At 45.5% G+C, this 23,222-nt stretch overlaps 1 protein-coding gene across 5 annotated transcripts in view; it reads left to right on the top strand.

Annotated features, from left to right (window-relative positions):
* Positions 1-805: 805 nt before the first annotated feature.
* The window catches only part of LOC133361124 (uncharacterized), a 35,611-nt gene continuing 13,194 nt past the window's right edge, over positions 806-23,222 (top strand). For 2 of the 5 annotated variants that reach the window (XM_061579984.1, XM_061579983.1), the window contains exons 1-2: positions 806-1,620; positions 21,900-21,983. The gene's annotated coding sequence lies outside the window, so the exon portion shown is untranslated. Of the gene's footprint in view, positions 1,621-2,008; positions 8,674-21,899; positions 21,984-23,222 lie in introns of those variants that run through there. The other 3 variants (XR_009757329.1, XM_061579985.1, XM_061579982.1) reach the window with 3 other exon arrangements.

Here is a 23,222-nt window from a genome sequence, read left to right as displayed (position 1 = left end):
GTCACACAGCGTCACAAAAAGTCAGACCCCCCTCAAATATGACGTCACAAAGCTCTACCCCCCCCTCACCCAAAAAATAAAACATGCTTCAAATCGCTTAAAGCTATTGTTATTGTAGTGCGTATTTAATGTGACGCTGCACTCTGATGTTGTATAGGAGACAACATTTATTAAAAAGTTGATTTAATTAAGTAGAACGTGTTGTGTATATTTATTTATAGTTGCGCATTTTGATGTGATGTCACATTTCTCAAACCCCCCTCGTCATATTCTTGGTTCTTTCGGTAAAGTCACGTAGAAGGGAAACAATACAATAATAAAAATATAAAACAATAAAATTATCACGACGTTTCGACTGCAACACAAGCATCATCATCAGGTGTGAAAAAATTGTTAGTCACACATCGTCACAAATGTCTGACCCCCCCCCCCCCCCAGGTGCGTGACGTAATTTATGGACGGCCCATTATTTTTATTGCTTACCTTCCCTATACTTTGCACTCCAATGGTTTATATATATGTCGGTTGTGGTTTTAACTTTGTGACCCACCGCTACTGGACATCTGCTGACAAAGAGCTTCATAGCTCATCGGATTCCTGCAGTCAAAGATTCTAAATAAATTATGAACTCTACGACTCGGAAATCGATTCCATATCGATTCGTTCTTCTTCGCAATTCCCTGCGGGGAAACCCGAGGTCGCGCGAGTTGATTCAAACACAACCTTCCCGAGAGGTATCGATCCGCAGATGCGCGATGCCAGCCTCAACGCTTAGAGAATCGATTCGTTCCTTGTTAGGCGAATCCGCCTCCACCGAAACTGATTCTTGCGCGTGTGGTATACAGCTCGTTATTTTTCAATTTTTCGCGAATCTTAGCCCCCTTTTAACGTTGATTTTTGTTTGTAACCTAATCCGCAGGGTTTTTTGTCACGCCTTCGCACGCGCCACAGTAGCCCGCGGGTCGTGGCGCTGTCCGGGTTTCCCTCGCTCTCGTTATCGAGAGAGACCGAGGAGTGGAGGCCCAAGCCTCGGTGTTGTCTGAATTCTCCCCCGGGCAGGGGGCGCCTGAACCCGGCTGGGAGCGTGATTAGAATTCACAGTGCAGATAACACTGTAACCATTTTTTTGTTTCTGGGTAGTGTTATTTCCTAATTGCTTATGCCTCGAAAGTACAGAAAATGTATATTATTCCCCACAAACTTTGCTTTTGTGACCAGGACAGTGATATTTAGAAATTTATCTATTTTCCTGAACATTCAAGATAGATTCTGTGCTGAGTATACTTGGAGTAACTTCTAGAATATTCTAGAACTTTCCAGTAATATAAATAATATAAATGCAGGGGTCTTAAGCCCACCAGTTCAGTTTAGTTCCAGCTGCCTAAGTGGATACATATCTGCATTTTTCTGAGATGGCATCAAGAGGCTGCAAGCATCCGGCAGACGCATTTTGCTATGTCTGCGGCCAATTTATCAAGACAAGAGCGAGAAAGTACTCTGTGGAAGCATCTGCTAGGATGTGTGAGGCCTACAAGGCATATTTCGGCATGCCTGTCGGGGATCAAGACAAACCTTGGGCACCTCATTTCACCTGCGAACAATGCAAAAAAACTCTGGAAGGTAAGATGTACAATTGTTGCTAGGAATTTTACGTTATAAAATGTATTCTTGGTTCTTTCGGTAAAGTCACGTTGAAGGGAAACCATGAAATAATAAAAATATAAAACAATACAATTATCACGACGTTTCGATTGCAACACAAGCAATCATCATCAGGTGTGAAAACCACAGCAATATATTTTTTTATTGTGTCCCTTCTAACTGACTACCGAAAGAACCAAGAATATGAATCCCTGCAGTCACGAAAGCTTTAAATCAAAAGTTATAAAATGTGTTAAATTTTTTTAAATTGTCTTTTTTTTATGTTTTACAATTTTCAATGTTATTGAAAAATGTTGCGAGAATCTCTTACACATTAGTCATGGGGGAAATACATGTATTTTTGTAGGATGGTACAGAGGGGAAAAGAGAGCCATGAAGTTCGCTATCCCAAGAATTTGGCGGGAACCCACTGACCACTCAAGCAACTGCTACTTCTGCATGGTGGACCCTTCCAAACGTCGGACTGGCAAGAATGCACCTGCCATCACGTATCCGGACCTTCCTTCATCCATCGCCCCGGTGTCACACTGCCATGAGCTTCCTGTACCCACTCCTCCGGAGAGAGAGCGGCCGTCTTTAGAAGAGAGCAGCAAGTCAGAGAGCGAGGAAGACGTAGATCCAGATGACAATTTAAGAGGTGGAGCTGAGGAGAGAAACCCATACTACCCCAACCAAAAAGACCTCAACGACTTGATCAGAGATCTTGGTCTCAGTAAGTCCAATGCCGAGCTTTTGACATCTAGGCTCAAGCAATGGAACTTGTTGTATTAAAGGAAGCGTCACCAACCTTTTTGCAGCTTCTTCACCTGTCGAGATGGGCTCTGCTGCCACAATGTGACCAATCTGTTCGAGGCAATCGGAATCGCCTGTAACCAGAATGAGTGGTGCCTCTTCATTGACAGCTCATCCAGGAGCCTCAAAGCCGTGCTGCTCCATAATGGTAACAAGTACCCATTTCTTCCCCTGGCTCACTCGGTGCACCTCAAAGAGGATTACAACAGCATCAAGACCTTGCTGGATGCCTTAAAGTAGGATGAGTACGGCTGAGAGGTCATCAGAGATTTCAAAATGGTGGCATTCCTGATGGGTCTCAAAGGCGGTTTTACCAAGTTTCCCTGCTATCTTTGGCTTTGGGACAGCAGGGACACCAAGGCGCACTACCACAGGCGGGACTGGCCACAGCGGACCGAGTTCTTTGTGGGGAGGAACAACGTCAAGTGGGAGCCACTGGTGGACCCCCAGAAGGTGCTTGATGCCACCACTCACACATCAAATTGGGCGTTATGAAACAATTTGTCAGAGCTGTAGATAAGGAGTCGGCAGTCTTCAAGTTCCTTCAAGACTTCTTCCCTAAGCTGTCTGAGGCCAAGGTCAAAGCCGGTGTCTTTGTCGGACCATAGATGAAGATCCTGGAGTGCAATGAATTCCCCAAGAAGCTCACTAGTAAGGAGAAAGTGTTGTAACAGTTTTGTTGCAGTGGTTCGTGGCTTCCTGGGCAGTCATAAGGTCGAAAACTATGCAGAGCTGGTTGAGACTCTGGTGAAGAACTACAGCATAATGGGCTGTATGATGCCCCTCAAAGTCCATATCCTTGATGCTCATCTTGATAAATTTAAGGAGAACATGGGAGTGTACTCGGAGCAGCAAGGTGAGCACTTCCACCTGGATATACTGGACTTTGAACACCGCTACCAAGGACAGTAGAACGAGAACATGATGGGAGACTACATTTGGGGGCTGATTCGTGAAAGTGATTTACAGTACAGGGTGTTTCAAAAGATGGGCCCGATTTGAAATCGCGATATCTCTGCAACCATGAACCGCCCATGAATGAAACTACCACTTGAAAGGGCAGGGCATATAGTTTAAAATAATTACCCCTTGATGCCTCTCCCAGCGCACAAATAGCCCCTAGCCTCAGTCATTCGCAAGATGGTGACCCCGCAACACAAGGCGTTTTGTGTTCTGCAGTTCAGCAAGACTGAATCCGTAATTGCGGTGCAGCGTGCGTTTCAACGGTGTTTTGGCATTGATCCGCCAATGTCAAAGAGCATTCGTCGTTGGTACCGACAATTTGAGGAAACAGGCTGTTTATGTAAGGGGAAGAGCACAGGGTGACCACGCACCTCAGAGGAAAACGTGAGAAGAGAGGCGTTTGGGACGAATTCAACTATTGTCTCGATGTTGTCCGTACAGCAGGTGGAGGGCACATAGAGCATTTATAAAATGGTTAGTAAAACTTTATAACTCATTGAGCCGTTTGGTTTGCAACTTTTTGTGTTATTGTAACATGTTGCCATCGTGAAATATACTGCTTTGAAATTGGGTCCATCTTTTTTAAACACCCTGTATTATCGTAAATCTCGAAAAGCTACTCACTTCTAAATCTTTTGTTATTTATGTATTACTTTAGTATAAATACATGTTAATTTTGAATCATATCTTCTTGGTTCTTTCGGTAAAGTTACGTAGAAGGGAAATAAATAATAAAAATAAAACATTAAATTATTCTCACGACGTTTCGGCCACAACGCAAGCACCCATCCTCAGGTGAAGACCAGGTCTGTCGGGGAGTGAGTTTTACTTGTGATCACTTTTTCGCATTGAACAATTCAAAATACCGGTGGCATATTTGGCAAGTGGTCCTTCAAAGCGCAGCACACAACAAGACTTGGAGTAAGTGCTGTTAGCGAGCAGCACCTATGTAGGCCGGCACGGTACACGAGGGGGTGGGGTGGCCAGCACCACGCCTGACTGCCTTTGTCTCCCCAGTGGCAATGTTTTAAACACCACACCAGGTACTCATTTTAGATTGAGTCGACCTAGAGGAGGCCCAGGACAGAGAGGTGGTTTATTGAATATGCAGTATGCGTGTCGCTCCTTATGATATTACATTTACAAAACTTCAAATTAAGATTGATATTACATTTGTTCAGGATTACATTTTTGTTAAGTGCATTGTTTGCCACCGGACAATTGCCCATTATAGGCGGAATAATCAAACGAAACTAACAACGAGCAGAACACCGGTCAAAGTTGGCAGAGTGGGGAGCACAGGTGATGCATCTGTAGGGGTGTTACGGGAGGGCAAACAAACACACAAGGGGTGGTTACGTCCGCACGCGGAAGGGTGCTTACATCCACGTCCGCATCGGTTAGCCCTGGGGGGCTGTAACGGCGCTGTGATCCACCACGGCCCTACCCCTCGGGGGGGAGTTGCTATATAAGGCGGTGAGCCGGTGGGCTCGGGGTTCAGTATTCAGCTTAACCAGTGAAGAGTGAAGACCGGCTACATAGGCCCTGGGACTCCCCTGGCTCGCTGTCCTTCTAAGGACCGACCAGGGCAAGCCAGTGGTGTGGCCCCGAGAGCCCAGAGCCAATGCTCTTGTAAGAGCCGGTCTGGTTGGTGATCCTAGCTTGGCCAGAGCTGGATCAGCTAGCCTCCCCTAGATCTCGAGTGGAGGACCTGGGAGCAGGCTAGACAGGCTAGTGTTAGTGGGGTCTCCCTGTTAGACAGGTGAAGGGGCTGTTACCCCTTCAAGTGTTGTATACATTGGCCTGTGTTGAGTGTAAAGTATAATAAATAAGTGTGCCTCCGACTACGTCGTCTACGTCTCATCGAACTCACTACACATCTGCCAGTCGTCTCGGTCAACCCCATGGCACCTGGGGTCTGTCCCGTGCCCTGCCCTCGAGCCTTCGTCACTTCACGTGGCCCTCACTGTGCACCTTGCCTGGCACAAGCACTGTGCTGTTAATCGCACCTGTTGTTCAGCTCTTCTGGAGGTGAGGGTTGGTGGATCATCTATATATAGTAAAGGGAAATTTGTGAATGTGTGTTTGAAATGTTTAGCATAATTCCCAAAATGTAACAAACTTTAAATTTGGCATGTGGGTAGCTTCCAGACTGTACACAATGCAAAAAGTATAAAATAGGCTTGTATTTTGGGTATGTTTTGCACGGCAAGTGAGCGGGGACGTCACATCTGTGATGTCACCCGCATGCGGCAGCGTTACCAGCGTTACACAGTGTGCCTGCTGACGTCATGCACCCCCTCCCCCACCCTCCGCGTAGGCCGTGTATTAATCCAAGACAATAATCCAAGTCCCGGGCGAAGCCGGGTAGTAAAGCTACTACAAATATAAAACATAGATGTGAAACTCTCAACAGGATTTCCTGGAGAAGGCTGTGCAGGAAAGTGTGGACTTTGTTGCATCTGTATGGAATTGTAATGTAGCCCCCTCGCGTGTGTGTGGGATTTCTCCGTGTGCTCCGGATTCCTATCCCATGCATCAACATTAATTGTCTGTGAGAGGATCGCAGAGCTTTAGCAATTGGCTGGCTGGCCTGCCTTTCTGTTTGTGGTTTCCTGCGCCTTTGAATAATAGCAAAGAATCCGTGCACATTACAAATGTGTGTATTTTTTGTGGTGACATCGCCAATTTTCTGCTCTTATTGTAAGTGAGCGTTTGGTTAAAGAGTTTGTGATGTGTATGCATATCATCGTGCGATATTTCTTAAGGATCCCGCGCTCGGTCTCTGCAATGTTGACGCTTTTGTTGCTGTGCTCATGCACCATGGATCTCCCTTGTAAAATAGTGTGCGTTGTGTCTCTCTCCGTGGTCGTTTTTCTCCGGATCCTCCAGGTTTCCCTCCGTTTAGAATCGACATCACACGATTAGAGTATTTGGCTGCTATAGATTTCCACGTGATGATAAGCCACTTCGTTGAGTTATCATTTGTGGCCAGGTCACTTCTCAAAAAGAGCTGTACAGCTCAGTGGGCCTTACCTGGTGAAATAAAATAGTTCAGTTTCAATTTTTAAATAGCTGGGCAACTTTCTAAACGGGATCATCCATGCAACAAATCAAAATAACCTAAACTATTGTATGTGTGTGTAATTGAGATTGTGTAATGTTTGTGCTTTCTCAATATTGCGTGACTATGCTCTGAGTGAGATTGTAATGTGTAGACTTCGGTATTAGTGTACTTTGAGTATTAGTATAGTGCAGAACACTATCATTGTGGTGCCAGTTCTAATGTGTGCTCGACAGTATCAACACTTAAAGGTGGAGGTGACTTATTGGATGATCTTTTTATTTTGTGTTTGTGTGTGCATGCATGTATGCCATATGTAGAGTTGTTCAATAAGCAAACAGTACTCGGGCAACATGCTCATCCTAGTCCTTATGTTTATAATTCACCATGTGAGAAAACATAGTCGATGGAGTCTGATTAAATTTCTTAACCATACCAACCGTTTGGGATGATATGGTGATGTATGAATCTTACGTGTGCCATTATTGTGTGCAAACGGCTTTCAGTCATGTATATTAAAAATGAGCACCCTAGTCATTTAACAGTTTTTCTGGGTGGCCCTGATCTAAAACATAACCATTAAGAAATACGTCCACAATGGTCGTGGCATTTTTGGTATATTAGGGGCTATGCTACTGGCCACCTTGTAAGATATTTCATTGCTCCGAGTAAATACTGATTTCTGTTCTTGGTTTTAGGTAAGGGTCCCAATATGTCCGTTGTGATTACTTCATTTACTCTTGATACTGAAATAGATTTCAACGGAACCTGTCTGGGTTTTGGAGGTTGGTTTTTTGGCTACATTTATTACACAGTGCAGCCCATTCTACATCTTTCTACATACCAGGCCATGAATAATATCTATTTATGTGACCATATGTACGATGTACCCCATGATACTCTGCATAAATATGGTTGTGTCCATGATACAACACACATTTACGCAGTACCTCCGGTAGAACAATGTCTACCTTTTGTCAATGGATTGATATACATTGTCAGTCCCTGCCACTCCACGTATCTCATAAGTCGAAATTTGCTCTTAATTTTCCTATGTCTACATCTTGTTCTTGATAGTGAACCCAATTTATCTATGGTAGTCCTAAATCACATGGTAAGGTCGTCCCTTGCTGAATAGTCATTACCGTTGATGGCGGAGGTGAAGCAGATCGTACTCGTCCAGTCAAACATGCAAATGGAGCCAGATGGTCGTTGGTGTCTGCATGCGGTAGTTTAGATAAGGCATCAACGTTGGTACGTTGTATTCCTGCTCGATGAACTATCATAAAATTCCTGTAAATGCTCTACCCAACGAGTCATTTTACGAGAGTGCATACTCTAAACCAGTGGTTCTTAACCTTGTTGGAGGTACTGAACCCCACCAGTTTCATATGCGCATTCACTGAACCCTTCTTAATTGGAAAAATAAAATATGATTTTTTTCAAATTCAAAACATAGGTATATGTTTTACTGGTGCACAAAATGAACCGTGCATCAACATCACTGTTCAAAGAACAAAACCAGCAAAACATGATTTTCACACAAAAACAAAAACATAATAATGAATACTTACTGCAAATCAGTGTGACTTCTGCTGTTGCCTTTCAGAGACCAGTTCAGAAATGTGCGGCTTCACCTTGGCAAGTGCCACTCATGTCATTTTCGCAACAAAGTCTGTTCCTTTTCTTCGTTTTTAAGTGCCGCATCCTCGAAAAGGATTGCTCGCAAAGATATGTTGTAACAAACGGTATGAAAATCTCCAGGGCTTTCTTAGCAATAACAGGGTACGTTATCATTTGTTGACACCAAAAGTTGAGAGCGTTGTTGTTCTGAAGAGTTGCTGTTGAACCTGGCTCTGCTGAATTTCAATGATTTCGTCGAGGTATTCTTCATTGACATCTGCTGTCTCAACACTAAACGTGAACTGCTGTCTCACCCATGCTGGATATGACTCTCTTGTAGGGAAGTATCCGTCAAGAGACTTTGCAAGCTCATCTAAGTGCGTGGCAATTGCTTGCTTCAGTTCCGCGGGTACAGAAATGTCTCCGATTCCAGATACATCTTCGATCTTACTTACATAGTCGTCCAGCAGGGGAAAGTTTGCGAAGTTATCGTTCTCTGTTCGTCGTTTCCATAACGGTAGCTTTTTTTTAAAAGCCTTCAGGTTTTCTTCCGCTTCAATGATGTTGACTCCACCGTCCTCCATCTGCTGATTGAGATGATTGAGAGCTGCGAAGATATCAGCCATGTACGCTAAAATGAGAATGAACTCAGAATTTTTTAAGCAATCTGCATGACAATGTTGGTGCTCTTGCAAAAACAGGGCTAATTCCACACGCATGGCAAAAACATGATTCAGCACCTGTCCACGAAATAACCACCGAACGTTAGAATGGTACAGAAGTACCTCAAATTCAGAGCCCATTTCTTTACACACCTCACTAAAGATGCGGTGCCTCAGAGCACTATTTCGCACATAGTTCACGCATTCCACTACAATTTTTAATACTTTTGTCAGTTTTGGAGGCAAGGTTTTTGTTGCCAACGCATGCCTGTGCAGAATACAATGCGTAACAATGATGTGTGGTGCATCGTCACTAGCGCACCAAAACCAGACTTTCTTCCCAGCATGACTAGAGCTCTGTCCGAACAAACTGCAGAAACCATATCCCACGAAAGATTGTCGTCATTGAAGAAGTCATCCGCAAGTTTCTTCACATCGGCTGCCTTAGTTGTTGTTGCAAGCAGCTTACAAAATTAAACATCTTCTTTTATCACGTCGTCTTTCACATAGCGCTCGAATACAGCAAGCTGGCTTAGATTGGAAACGTCTGTGGTCTCGTCGAGTTGGAGGCTGAATTTTGCCGGGCTTGAAATCAGATCTGCAACTACTTGAGCCAAGATGTCTTTGCTCATGTCCTCTATTCTGTCGCTGATGGTGTCATTTGAAAGAGGAATTTGGGATAACTTAACTTCAGCCGCTTTTACCAGCATGATATTCGCCATCTTCAACACAACTGGATTTATGAGTGTTTCACCAATGGTGTGTGGTTTGCCCTACTTTGCGATCAGGTAAGCAACTTCGTACGATGCTGTGAGGATCGGTTTGTTGATGGGTACAAAGCCGAGAACAGGCAGAGTAGCCTTTTCATCGAATGTGGCTCTCTTCACCTTGAATTCAGCGAGCGGTGTGTTCTTGTATTCCCCATCTCCATGCAGCTTAAGGAAGTGTTCCCCTTAGTTTTGCCGGTGCTAGACTAGAATTGCTCAACTTGGCATTGCAAATCATGCAGTTAAAACGCTGACTCCCATCACGTTCCGTTATACATGTGAATCCATATTGTACATATTCGTCCGACCACTTTCTTTTTTTGCTCGACATAGTATGAAGGGATTAAAATATTAAGAAAGAAATCACACGACGTACCATCACGACAGTCACAAGTCGACTACCGAGCGCACCAAATTCCCTGCAGCACAGATAGACCAAGCGATGTAGCGTGATCACTTGCAGCCAATGATGGCCAAGCCGAACGTGTCATCACGAATCATATGAGTCGGGTGTGTGTCTTAACCTCTGCCGAACCCCTGAGACTGACTCACCGAACCCCTGGGGTTCGATCGAACCCAGGTTAAGAACCACTGCTCTAAACGAAGAGCATACTGTAATGCTGCGTGGTCTGTGCATACTAAGAATGGTCTACCATACAAATATCGTCTGAAAAGTCTAATAAAATCCACTAATGCTAATAATAGATTTCTGGTTAGGATCCGTAAATGTTCTGCTACCACAGGCCACTAATTACTTAATTACCTCCTTTTGAATTAGAAAACATTTATTTTGATTTCATTGTAGGTTCAACTCCCTCAAACTTTTAAAAAATGCCTGTTGTAATCGGATCAAATGTTCATACGATATGTGACTAAAATGATATCAAGACTCCAATAGAAGTCCAGTTAACACTCCTTTCATCAGCAGGAGCATTATGCAACCCCATAGGCATAGCTTTAAATTCATATAAGCCGACTAGAGTCACAATTTAAATAAGCAACAACCACATCGATTATTTTTTGATAATAGGGAGCAAAATATGAGGGATTTTAATACAGAAATAAAATGCTTTAAATGTGCTTGAAAAAAGGGGATTTGCCAGAATCAAAAGGGAACGATTTAGGGGCGCCCCGTCACTGCATTACATCATTGCTTGTGAACATGGCAGTTTAACTAAGACTTGAGTCAGGTATATATCACCTGCTTGGTGGATTGTTAGTCGCCTTCCCCACTCTCTAGTGTATGTACTGCAGGAATCAGGTTAGATTAAATGTAGTCGTTTATAGCTACTTAGTAGTTTATATAGTAGTATATAGTAGTGTAGTAGTTTATAGTAGTGTATTGTAGTGTATTGCAACATAGATGCGTAGAAGGCGGGTGATTCAGGCAAGAGGCAGGCTTTGCGACTTACGGGCCACTCAACTAGCCAGCAACTAGCCAGCCAGCAACTAGCCAGCCAGCAACTAGCCAGCCAGCAACTAGCCAGCCAGCAACTAGCCAGCCAGTAACTAGCCAGCCAGCAACTAGCCAGCCAGCAACTAGCCAGCCAGCAACTAGCCAGCCAGCAACTAGCCAGCCAGCAACTAGCCAGCCAGCAACTAGCCAGCCAGCAACTAGCCAGCCAGCAACTAGCCAGCCAGCAACTAGCCAGCCAGCAACTAGCCAGCCAGCAAGAGGCGTCGAGGTGGGCGAATCAGGCAAGAGGCAGGCTTCGCGAAATTAATGGGAAAGATCGGCGGGGCCTAGTAGAGAGTTGTGAAATTAGTTTATAAACACTCACTAAGATGAGTAGCTTAGAGAGTACACAGTAGTTTATATAGTACTTAGTTTATATGGTAGTGTAGTATTTTATAGTAGTGTATAGCACTACAACCTTCTATGACCGTCCTGATTAAGAAAGGGTTTCGCGACGCAAGGGCGAGAGAGAGCGGACCGGCCACCTCAGGGTGCTCCAAACCCCACAGGTGATCTAGGCAAGACCTTTTTTCCCCGTGAAGCGAGGTAGGCCGCTACGATAAATACAATACAATGATACAAAAAAAGTCGCTAAATTTAGAACGCCACCACTGTCATCCCCACCAGCATCATCATCGCCGGACTTTATTTTAAGAAAATTTTAAATCAGTAAATAAAATTACAAAACCCTTCAAGTTTCACCTCACCACGTATTTTTTTTTAACGACGCTATCATTAGAACGTCACAACCATGACAAGTATCAACGATCGGCGGACTTTTCTTGAACTCTTTTTTTACCTCAAAATTATAAAAGTCTTCAGGTTTAACCTCACCTCGTTAAAGATTCCAAAAACGACACGTTTTAGCGGGCCTGGAACACACTCAAGTCTATCTAGCTGCTCACATTTCTGAGTGGAACGCCTCGTAAACGCCGAGCAAATGAGTTGTCGAGACTGCTCCTTCTCCCCGGGGTTCCACGAGCGTAAGACGTTCTCCCTGACCTCGCTGGAGAGGAGACGAAGCAGGTGCTGGATCTGAGCATCCCTGAGTTCTGCCTTCCTAAGTTCAAGTAGCTGTTCGGCATCAGCCGGTGGCGACGGCTGTGATAGTGATCTCACCCCAGCTACCGAGACCGCTCCTTCTCCCTGGGGTTTCACGAGCGTGAGATGTTCTCTTTGACCTCGCTGGAGGTCGGCAGCTTAACCCAGCCCTCATACCTGCCCCTACGCCTGCGGCGTGTGCAGCAAGAAGTTCAACTGCACGTGGTCGCTCAAGTTCCATAAACTCAAGAACACGGGCGAGAAGCCATACTAGATTTGAAGCTTTCGTGACTGCAAGGATTCATATTCTTAGGTTTTTTCGGTAAAGTCACGTAGGTACATAACGTAGGTACTACATAACAAAGGCTCAGTCCTTTGTTATGTATACTAGCTGTAGTTTCAAGCCGCACCTTACCATAATAATAAAAAGGGGGCCTGTACTGGCTCATCCCCCCCTCAACCAGCATATATACGGGGTAGTATCTCTTGGAATTTCTCATTTACTTGATACAGCAAGCGTGCTGTGACGGTTCCACCTGAAGATGGAAGCTTGTGTTGCCTCCGAAACGTGATTTTTTAAAATTTTACTTTTATTAATTTTAATTTTTTACCTACGGGACATTACCGAAAAAACCTAAGAATATGAGAAGCCATACAAGTGCGACGAGTGCGGCAAGACGTTTCTCGCACTCGGCCTACCTGTACGTTTTCACTTGTGTGTTTAACTGTGTGGGCCTTTGTTATTTTAAAGATGGCAGTTCTACTGTGTATCCTACTGTTATCCCTCCCGGTCATATCTAGTGCCACACTCAACTCTACCTCTGGAAACCCTCGTTATTTCTCGTCCGTACATGATGCTCCATTTGCCACTACACCTGCTAGTGAAACAGCTTATAGCCACTTCTACACTCCATCATTGTATCCTTTTAAACCCTATCTCTGTCCCATTACTTCACCAGCACTCCTTACAAACTTCATTCTGCTCTTAGAAGTGTCGCCTGCGAGCTGCTGCTATTCGTCCAAGGTTCGCCGCTCTTCATCCTTTCACAGAAAATACCTGTGCAAATTATTAATTCTACTTTTCTTATTTCTGGGAGGTATTGAGCTTCACCCTGGCCCAAATGTAAAAACTCGTAATTATGTAGATTTTTCAGGCAGAAAAAGTGTTGGTGTTCTCCACGTCAACATCAGAGGGCTTGTGATTAAATTAAGTCAACTAAAACTATAAGTGGCAAATCTGGACCCAGACATTTTTTGCCTTACAGAAACATTTCTCACTCCGGCCGTCAATGACTTGCAGATTACGATTGAAAACTATAACCTTTTTCGGCTTGACTGAGGGTCTAAAGGAGGTGGAATTGCCATCTATGTTCGGAGTACTATTGTATGTTCACCAGCTCATTCCTTGGTAAAAAAAAAAATGTTGCTTTAAAGGTCTTAGGCCGCTGTCGGTAGCCTAAAAGAGGCCTAAAAATAGGGTTTTGTTCCACCAAGTGGGGTACTACCTACTTTTTTAATATTTAACATACAAAATATATAGAGATTCCTTAGGAAAAAGTTCTCCGCACACAACCTTGCAGTTTTTGAGAAAAATGATGCTAAAGGTGCCCATTTTGAAAAAAGGGAAACCATAGATAATTTTGCACTTTTAAACTTGTTTATCATATGAACCCAAAAATGCAGAATTACCACTTGAAGTACAAAATAAACCAGTTTGAAATGTGTGATATACCTGAAGTTGCTATCTATGCACAGTAAACATGATAAGATTATCAAGAAAACTTCTGCTGTAGCATTAACATCCCAATTACTTCTCATTATGTTGTTCCAATTGAAAGGTAATATTTGAGGTAAAATCTGAATAACAAATAGAATTAAGCCAAAATATAATATATAAAAAAGCACTTTTCAAAATAACACGTTTAATGGTGAATTGTCAATTCGCATACATTAGCAGCAACTGCACTACATGTACATATTCACAGCAATGATTATTGTAAACAAGATTGAATTTTGATTGATTTATATTAAATATATATGTCCTATATTAATTTTATTATCATATACACATCACTAAATATCAAGATCACTGTCCTCACTATCAGATTCACATGAAACAATATCCTCAGTTAATCTCACATTGTCACAATGAACACATTTACATAGGTCAGTGCAGACCAGGTCAGCCTTGTGGCATGAGCACCTTCCACCTGTACAAGTACGAGACTTACACCCACAGTGGAGTGACCCCAAAATCTGTTGAGAAGCTGGATCTTTAGTCATCCATGATATGATGAGATCACCATCCTTGACAATCCATCCAAAGCCGTCTGGACTGGGAGCATTTATTAAAGGATCCAATGCTCTCCTGTGGATTGCAGCTAGGTAGTTAGCACGCTTGAAGTGCTCTGTAAGTGCATCTTTTGTTGGAGGTAATGCCTGTTCGGAAGAGGCCTGGACACAGAACCTATTGTATCTGGCCAAATTAACATCTGATACCTTTTCTCCATACAGCTCACACACAAAACGTTCTATGGTCACAAATGTGGTGCTGTCCATTTCAAATTGCCTCCCAAGAGCAACAAATGCACGGATGTACTCTGCATTTCCAGACACTATATTTAGTGGTTTCTCTTTTCCTTTCCCATAAAAGGAACTAGTTGAGTCACAGCCAGTGAATGTGTGTAGTCCTATCAGTGCCTCTGTTAGTGAAGGACCCAAAGCAGAACCAATAGCCTGGAGATCTAACATTCTTTGCCTGTCTTTTGTTCCTGTCAGAAAGTACATCTTTGCTGAGGGAAGCTTAGCCATTATTTAAAGTGAAATGATAGCAACATTAGTGGCAGGACTCTGGATGATTATCTTATTATAAAGTTCACTCCAGGCATGTTTTGCATGAAGTAGGAGCCTCGTGTCAGCTTCTTCATGGTCACAAGTCAAAGATTCTACCTCTTTGACAGACATAATGCCATCTTTAAGAGTGAGTTGATGACATACATTTCTGTGTGCCACAAGATAGCTATGTCTTTTCCAGCTGCTTGTAAAGACACAGTTCTCCGTGTCTCAAAGAGAAAGTATGTCAAGACTTTTTTATTTTCACCACTGGCTAGAAACTTGGTCCACTGACTTGGAGTCTTCTGCTTGATGCTGTATATTTGCAGTAATTGTTGTCCAGCAACAGCACGTCTTGATCGTTCAGCATTTTTGATGCTCACTGCCGGGTAGCGATCAATGACAAAATCGACCCTTGGACAACTGAACTTTCTACCCATCTTAATCATAAGTTGAAGAAGATCATCAGCAAGCTCACCGAATGTGTTGAGACTCCTGATCAATGCCATGCCATCTATTAGTAGGGCACCATTATCACCAACAGTCTTGTTCACATGACAGTCCTTGTTCTTTGATTCTAAACAAGCTAGAAAAGCAGCCTTATTTGTTTTGGCTAATGAACCATCAGTGCTTGCTAGCGGGGATGAGATATTGCCAAGTGAATATGTCAGAATCTCTTTCAAGTTTACAGACAGGGATTGACTTATCACTAACAGTCGTGCAAAGAGTCTCCTGTCATTTTTTAGAATGACTTGATTTCCATCTTTTGTCTCGCGCGCGCCCCGCGCACGCTCCCTCTCGCGTGCAGCGCACGCTCTCTCTCTCTCGCATGCTACACACGCTCTCGCCCTCCGCACCCCGCTGGCCGACGGCGTGCTGAGGTCCTTCGGCCACGTGGCCGATGGCACGGCTCTTTCCTCACCACCCAACGTGGCTCAGCCTCTTAACTTCCCCGACTGCCCCGATCTCTTCCGGGCTCCCACTTATATCCATTCCCCCCACGTGACCCTGACTCCCGCCTCGTCAGATGCGGCCTTCCCATACTACCCCGCTGCGTCCGCCCCCATTCACCTCGCCTCCTATTGGAGCCGAGGTGAATGGTGGCCCCTCCCGCACGCCCGCAGACCAGGCTCCGCCCCCCAATGCCCCGGGCCGCGTGATTGGACCAGAGGCCAGCAACCCCATTTACGCTCGCATTACACTTGTGTAGTGCGCTAATTCACAGACACTAGTATGAGGTACTTTCTATTTTATTCCGGCCTAACTACATACCGGGTCGGGACAGCCAACATTCTGCCAGAGCCACATCTTGAAGAGGGCGAAGATCACGATGACGACGGCACGGCGAGTTCCATTCCAGATCGCAGCAGCCCTGACTGAGTCAGAGCTTGCCTTGCAAACTCTGCAAACCTACTGGCTACCTTCAGAGATTTGTTCATGAAGCCATCCAGATATACACGGACACAACTTCAACCGAGAGTATGGGTACAAACTGAGCAATCATTGGAAGGACGTTATTAACCAGGTAAAGTCTTAACTGACTGTGATGTTTCCATCCAACCTGCATATATCAGCTGTTATTTCGACTCTCTGTCTCTCTTTATGCCTCTCTCTTAGATCTCTCATGCTCACATGTCCGTTGCATTGCACTCTCATGCCTTCGGATTCCACTCTCATGCTCGCATGTCTTTTGGATTGCACTCTCATTACTCACAGGCCCTTCGGATTACACCCGTTGGGTTGCACTCCCTCGTCTAGGAGGCTGCTCTTTTTCTCCTTTTCTACAGTTACATGCTAATTTCTCACAGTAACATCATGCTAATACCTCACATTAACATAGCCACTTCCGTGTCCTCGTCTAGGAGGCCGCTCTCCTAGCTTACTTTTACATGCTAATTTCTCGCATTAACATCATGCTAATCCCTCGCATTAACATAGCCACTTCCGTGCCCTCGTCGAGGAGGCCGTTCTCCTATCTTACAGTTACATGCTAATTTCTCACATTACCATCACTAGTCCCGGCCACTTCTTTATAACCCTTGAGCTACACCCATTTCAAACCTTTTAAAACAGTCTGCCTCAGCAGCAGACCATGCTTTCCCACCTGATGATGGACGCTTGTGTTGCGCCCGAAACGTCATGATTTATTTTATTTTCTACCTACGTGACGATACTGAAATATTTAGATTTAAAGCTTTCGTGACTGCAGGGATTCATCTTCTTGGTTTTTTCGGTAAAGTCACGTAGAAGGGAAATAATAAAATAATAAAAAATAAAACATAAAATAATTATCACGACGTTTCGGCTACAACGCAAGCAGCCATCCACAGGTAAAGAATGAAACACCACCAAGCTTGGAGCGTATATTTAAGCTGGGTTGGAGGGAGAAGAGGAGCGCCTTGACAAAATAATTTGCATATCATTAGGAATTTAGCATATTTATGGGAAATGCGTAGGAGGTGGGTGGGGGGTTTCAAAGTCATATTATGCCCATGCATTATGCAGGATTAGCAGCATCAAAGGGAGGGGATAAGGGGTAGCATTAACAAAGGGAAGGAATGTTAATAGTATGTAGCTGCAGTTGCTGAACCACCGCGTAAAAAACGAAAGTATAAACTACATAGTATCATCAGTATACTAAATATACTCTCCAATAAGCTGAGCTACTAACAGTAAGTAATATATTACAATTCTATGTCGCAAAAAATATAATATGCTTCCAGCTAAACTTTTTTCCTTACATCACACGGGTCTACCCGTACTATATACTACCATAGACAACCCCAACATTAAATTATATACTGTATTACTATACATACTCTATACCTTTGACTATAATATTACCCTAAGGATTATTCTACCCACCCTACTGTATACCACACTGCTGTATATTCACTATACAATTACGATACTGTATATTACCTTATACATTGTATTAAACATTACAATTTTATACTGTTTATACAATCTGCTACACACTGTACCATTGACGGTCGCGTGAAAGATACTTAGAGGAAGCAATGAAATATGTCAATGGGAGAGTGGTTGTAGGAGACTTGCAGCGGAGCAAAGAATCCATTCCCTGTGGAGAAAACAAGATATATAGTCAATGCCAGTGAGTGGACTGCGGTCTGAAAGTCACCGTAAACGTGAACACAATCAGTTAAGATCCGAAATGTTTATTACGTCCTTCCAATGATTGCTGAGCCAGAATCCATCCTCTCGGTTGAAATTGTCTCTGTGTTTGTATCTGTGGATCGCCTCATGAACAAATCTCTCATGGTAGCTAGATGGCTTGCAGAGAACCTCTGTCTTGGAGAAGTCAATGTCATGTGAGCCCACTGAATTGTAACAGTGATCTGCAACGGCTGAGGTGTTTGTCCTACCGTGTTTCAGGTCTGCTTTATGTTCACGGATGCGGTCCGAGACATGTCGTTTGGTTTCTCCAATGTAACTGCTACCACAGTGGCGACTTAGTTTGTAGACGCCAGGGTACTGTATGTCTGGAACCACATCTTTTACAGACGGTACCAGATCACGGATTTTATGTACTGTGTTGAATCGGACCTGGATCTTGTGTTTAATCAGGGTTTTGGAGATATTTTTTGTGACCCCAGCAATGTCGGGTAAGGTGATGGTTTTTAAAGGCTCCTCAACAGGATCCTTCTTGATGGTTGAAGTGATGGCTTTGCGGATTGTGTAGTCGGAGTAACCATTGGCCTTATGAGCTTGGCGTACGTGTTTGAGTTCACTGGCAATGTGTTCCTGGTCGGAGATGCATTGGGCTCTATGGTATAGAGTCTTGATGAGGGAGTTCTTCTGGGATGGATGGTGGTGGGAATCTGGTTTTAGGTAAGTAGACAAAATGGCTCATTGAACCATCAGGTCTCCTTTTAATTAGTACATCCAAAAAGGGTATATTGCCATCTTTTTCAACTTCCATGGTGAATCTGATGGCTGGGTGTATGGAATTGATGTGGTCGAGGAATTGGTCTAGAGCAGGCCGGCCATGTGGCCAGATGACAAAAGTGTCATCTACGTACCTCTTCCATAAGGTCGGGCGTAGAGTGGCAGTCTGGATGATGTCAGTCTCAAATTTCTCCATGAAAACGTTGGCTACAACCGGAGATAGGGGGGAACCCATTGGGGTGCCCTCAGTTTGTTTGTAAAAAGTTCCATTCCAGGTGAAGTATGTATTGGTTAAGCAGTGTCTCACCAGGGGGGTACCCCAGATTTCAGTCCTTAATGAACCAAGTCTTCAATGATTGCGATGGTGTCAGGTACAGGAACTTTATTGAATAAGGAAACCACATCAAAACTGACAAGCAGGTTGTCTGGGGACAGGGAAATTCTCTTGATTGTCGATACCAGGTCAGTAGAGTTTAGTACCGCAGAGGAGGTTTTTCCAGTGAAAGGCCGCAGGATTTCAGACTAAAAAAACGAGCCAGTTTGTAGGTGGGGGAGTTGATAGTAGAGACAATGGGACGAAGAGGTGTATCTTATTTAAGTATTTTTGGCAGGCCATATAATCTTGGTGGCCTGGCTGCAGAAGGTTTCAACGAGAACTGTTTGGTTTGATCAATTAATGCGGTTGAATCAGAAATGATTTTGTTGGTTTTAATGACGAGGCTGTTGGTGGGGTCTCTTTTTATTTTTGTATTGCTGCCATCGTTGAGTAGTTCTTGAATTTTGTTGTTGTATTCTATTTTGTCCATGATGACAGTGGCATTGCCTTTTTCGGCTGAGAGGATGACAATGTCATCCCTCTTTTTTAATTGAGCTAATTAAAAACGCTCATCTTTGCTGATGTTACTAGCTGGTATCTTAGCGTTTTTGAGGGTAGCAGCGATTTCAGATCTTGCTACGTCTGCATCGATGTGACCCAGGCCCTTGAGAGCCACATCTGCTCGGGCAATGATATCATTAACTGGTATGTGTCTAGGTGTGACTGCAAAGTTTAGTCCTTTAGCTAAAACGGATTTCAGACCATCAGAAATAGAACTGTTACTGCGATTAATTACGACTTTGTTAACGTCTAGCTTTTCAGTGTGTGGGTCCGGTCTCTTATTTGAGAGGCGGTTGAATTTGGAAATCAAGTTGTCCTTACATTTGGTCGACATAGCGGCAGCTGAAGAGGCAGTCATATTGTCTACATGTTCCCAATCCGATGTGGACATTGTTGCAGTCAAAGATAAGTGTGATTTGTAGAGTGTCTTGTCTAACTGATCTAGTTCGGTGCGCGTAAGTCTGATTTTCTCTGAGATAAGATCTAAGCTAGTTCTAGACAGAATTCGTTTAGCATTAGAAGAAGTTACAGCAGCAGAGGTTAGTTGCGTTGTGTGCACCCTGGTGGTGTAGGCGAACAGAGCGTAGGGGAGGTGCTCGTCCCAATCCTGCTGATTGGCGGCCGCCATACGTTTGAGCTTCCCGGCTAAGGTTTGGTTCATGTATAATAAAGACCGTTGAGACAACGTCTGGAATTCAGTATTCTTTATTAAGTTTCTTCCACAGCTCTCACTATATCCGTTCCTCTACTCTATGGCTCCTTCACGCTGTTGGCAGACAGCGTGACAGGGAGAGAGAGAGAGGGAGAGAGAGACTGCCGCGGCCCGCCACGTGGCAGGCTCCGGACCACGGCACCAGCGTGGCTTCCACCTTCGTTCCTCCAAGCTCTGACCCCGTGCTGTCCGTCTCTGCCCCTTTTAATCCCTGGCTCACGTGATGCCCCGCAAGCCAATCCTCAGCCACATCCCTGGAACTTTCCAGAGCCCACTGTACGGCCCCAGGGCCACGCCCCTAACTCGACTCCCCGTTGGTTGCGGGCTGAAGCCAGCAGAGCCAATCATCATCCTCCAGGTGTAACCTTCGCATTACATCAGGGCCACGCCCCTGGCTCGACTCCCCATTGGTTGTGGGCTGAGGCCGGTAGAGTCCATCATTATCATCCAGGTGTAACCAATGAATCATCCAGGTGTAACCCATTTATCATCCAGGTGTAACCTCACATTACACATGCACTCCACCATACCATTTGCCTGGGGGTGGTATCCCGTGGTTCGGTCCTTCTGGATTCCGAACTCCCTGCACAGCGATAGCTCTGCCTCAAACTCACTACCCTAATCAGTAATGACTCATTCTGGGATCCCATGTTTAAGCACATAATGTTCCATAAATGCCCGGGCGGCCACAAGGGCCATCTTATCGGGGATGGCCACTGCCACTGGATAGCGCGTGAAATACTCTACCGCTATGAGAATATACTGGTTGACTCGGTGGGATCGCGAGAATGGCCCCTGTAGGTCGACCCCAACGAGCTGGTTCACCCAACTAAACTGGAATGGCCTCAAGGGCACCTAATACCGCGCCAGTTTCATGCCCACATTGTTGACAATCGCGGCAGCCCTGTACCCAGGTGGGCACATCTTGCGTCATTTTGGGCCAGAGATATTGGCGACGCAGGGTCTCCCGAGTGCGCCTTTCCCCATCATGGCCCCCGAGTGGGTGTTCATGCACCAGCCATAGCAGCTGGGGCCGCACCTGCGTGGGAACACAGATGCCCCCTGGCTGCCCGGCCTCGGTTAATTCCCACACCACCCCATTCTTTACACACAACCGGGCGTCCAAACCACTCCAGGGTCCCTGTATGGCGACCTTTTCCTCCCGCAGGGCCGCCTTCACTGCCACCAGGTCCAGGTCCTGCTGCTGGGCCTGTCGCAGCTGCTTGTCGTCCAGGCCTGGGAACGCACAGCCGATGTCCTCTTAGATCCGTCGGGCTCCTGGGAGCGGGCTCCGTGCCCACCTGGCGGCCCACCGGGCCCCCGGCTCCTTCCGCAGGGACCTTTGTGGCACAATTGGCACTCTCTCTCAATGGAGGGGGTTAGTCTCAGGGCATTCCAGGGGGGCCCTTGCCTGTTGGCAGCGTGCCCCCGTGAAATACGGGCAGTCCTCCTCCACCCGCGTCTCGCCACACACTGCTGGTCGCCTTGATAATGCGTCTTATTTGTGTGCGTCTGTCTGGCCCTGTACTCGATCTGCAGGTTATACTCCTGCAGCTGCATCAGCCACTGGGCCATCTGACTCCGCAGTTCCTTGAATGTGAGCAGAAACTGCAGAGCATAATGGTCAGTGCACACGCGACATTTCTTGCCGTACAGATACAGCCGGAACTGCGTACATGCAAAAATCATGACATACAGTTCCTAACGGGTCCGGCTAATGTATGTGATGATCCTCTCCATCCCATCCTGCACCTGTGACAACACAGTGCCCAGCCTACTGCTGCAGGCGTCGGTGTCCAGGATAAAATCTGTGGAGAAGTTAGGGAAAGCCAGGGTTGGGATATGGGTGAGGTGGTCCTTGAGGGTGGTGAAGGCCGTCTGGCGTGCAATTTCGCTGAATCTCTTCAAAAATCGATGATAGTAAGTGGCTAGCCCCAAAAATGACCTGATCTCGGTCAGATTCCTATGGTGAGTACCTTTTCCAGGTCGGTGCACACCCCTGCCTTGCTGATACGGTGTCCGTGGTACCCAACCTCGCGCTGCGCAATATGACACTTACGCAACTTGAACTTGAGATGGGCTGCTCGCAGTCGTTGGAACACCTCCCATAACCTGGACCAGTGCTCAGACAGGGACCTACTGAACACTATCATATCATCCAGATAAATTAGGCACTGTTCCCATTGCAAGCCCCGCATCACCAACTCCATCAACCGCTGGAACATCGCAGGCGCATTAGTGAGTCCGAACGGAAGTACTCGGAACTCGAACAGTCCCATCGGGGTGGTAAATGCGGTCTTTGGCCGATCCTCCTCCACCATTTCCACCTGCCAGTACCCAGATGCTAGATCGAGGGTGTAAAAATACCGCGCCCCCGCGAGGCTGTCAAAGGTGTCGTCGATGCGGGGGAAGGGGAAGGTGTCGCCGAGGGTAACCGCATTCAGCTTTCAATAATCGACACAAAACCGGGTCGACCCATCCTTTTTCGTCACCAGTACAACCGGGGCAGACCAGGGGCTCATTGAGGGCTGGATTAAGTTATCGCAGAGCATATCTGCGACCGCCTCTTTATTCTGGGCCCGTTCGGGTGTGCCCACTTGGTATGTGGGGAGTTTCATGGGACGGGTGGCACCTGTGTCAATGTGATGCTTAATGAGGTCTGTCCGGCCCACATCCGAATCATGCTCACTAAACACGTCAGCGTACTCCCGCAGTAACCCTCGCAGTTGATCAGCCTCCCCTTTGGGTAGATCTGTCCAGGGTACCTGTAGCGCAGGGGTCCTCAAACTACGGCCCGCGGGCCACATGCGGCCTGCCGAGGACATTTATCCGGCCCATGGTCACTAATTGGGCTGCGCTTGT

This window comes from Lethenteron reissneri, chromosome 71 (genome assembly GCF_015708825.2).
Source record: "Lethenteron reissneri isolate LAM-NWPU_2019-01 chromosome 71, ASM1570882v1, whole genome shotgun sequence".
In the NCBI taxonomy this organism is placed as follows: domain Eukaryota; kingdom Metazoa; phylum Chordata; class Hyperoartia; order Petromyzontiformes; family Petromyzontidae; genus Lethenteron; species Lethenteron reissneri.
This window is presented reverse-complemented; position numbering and strand designations above follow the sequence as displayed.